The following is a 604-nucleotide window of genomic DNA, read 5'->3' as shown; positions in this document are numbered from 1 at the left end:
CGAATTACACCATTTTAACCACTTAACGACCGCCTAACACCGATAGGCGTCGGCAGGTCGCAAGTGGTTTCCCATGTCAGTTCACGGAGGGTGTCTCCGTGAAAAGTCTGCGAGCCGCCGATCGCGGCTCGCAGGCTAAATGTAAATACGCGGGGAAGAAATCCCCACTGTTTACATCATACGGCGCTGCTGCGCAGCAGCGCCGTAAAGGAGATCAGCGATCCCCGGCCTCTGATTGGCCGGGGATCGCCGGCATCTGATAGGCTGAAACCTATCCTAGGCGGCGCAGGCAGCCCATACCGAGAGGGAGGGAAGAGCAGAGAGGGCGGAAATCGCTGCGGAGGGGGGCTTTGAGGAGCCCCCCCCCCGCAGCACACAGATAGCCGGCGGCGATCAGACCCCCCAGCAGGACATCCCCCTAGTGGGGAAAAAAGGGGGGAAAGTCTGGTCGCCCTGGCTGAAACCTGATCTGTGCTGTGGGCTGAAGAGCCCATGTAGCACAGATCAGTCAGAGAAGCCCTGATCCTTAAGTGGTTAATTGTCATTTGGTCTACTGCTGTTGCTGGCACCCACATGACACCATTTCTATCATTATTTGGGCTCA

The sequence above is a fragment of the Hyperolius riggenbachi genome, chromosome 9 (assembly GCF_040937935.1).
Source record: "Hyperolius riggenbachi isolate aHypRig1 chromosome 9, aHypRig1.pri, whole genome shotgun sequence".
NCBI lineage: Eukaryota > Metazoa > Chordata > Amphibia > Anura > Hyperoliidae > Hyperolius > Hyperolius riggenbachi.
The sequence above is the reverse complement of the archived record's forward strand: the minus strand, read 5'-3'. Positions refer to the sequence as shown.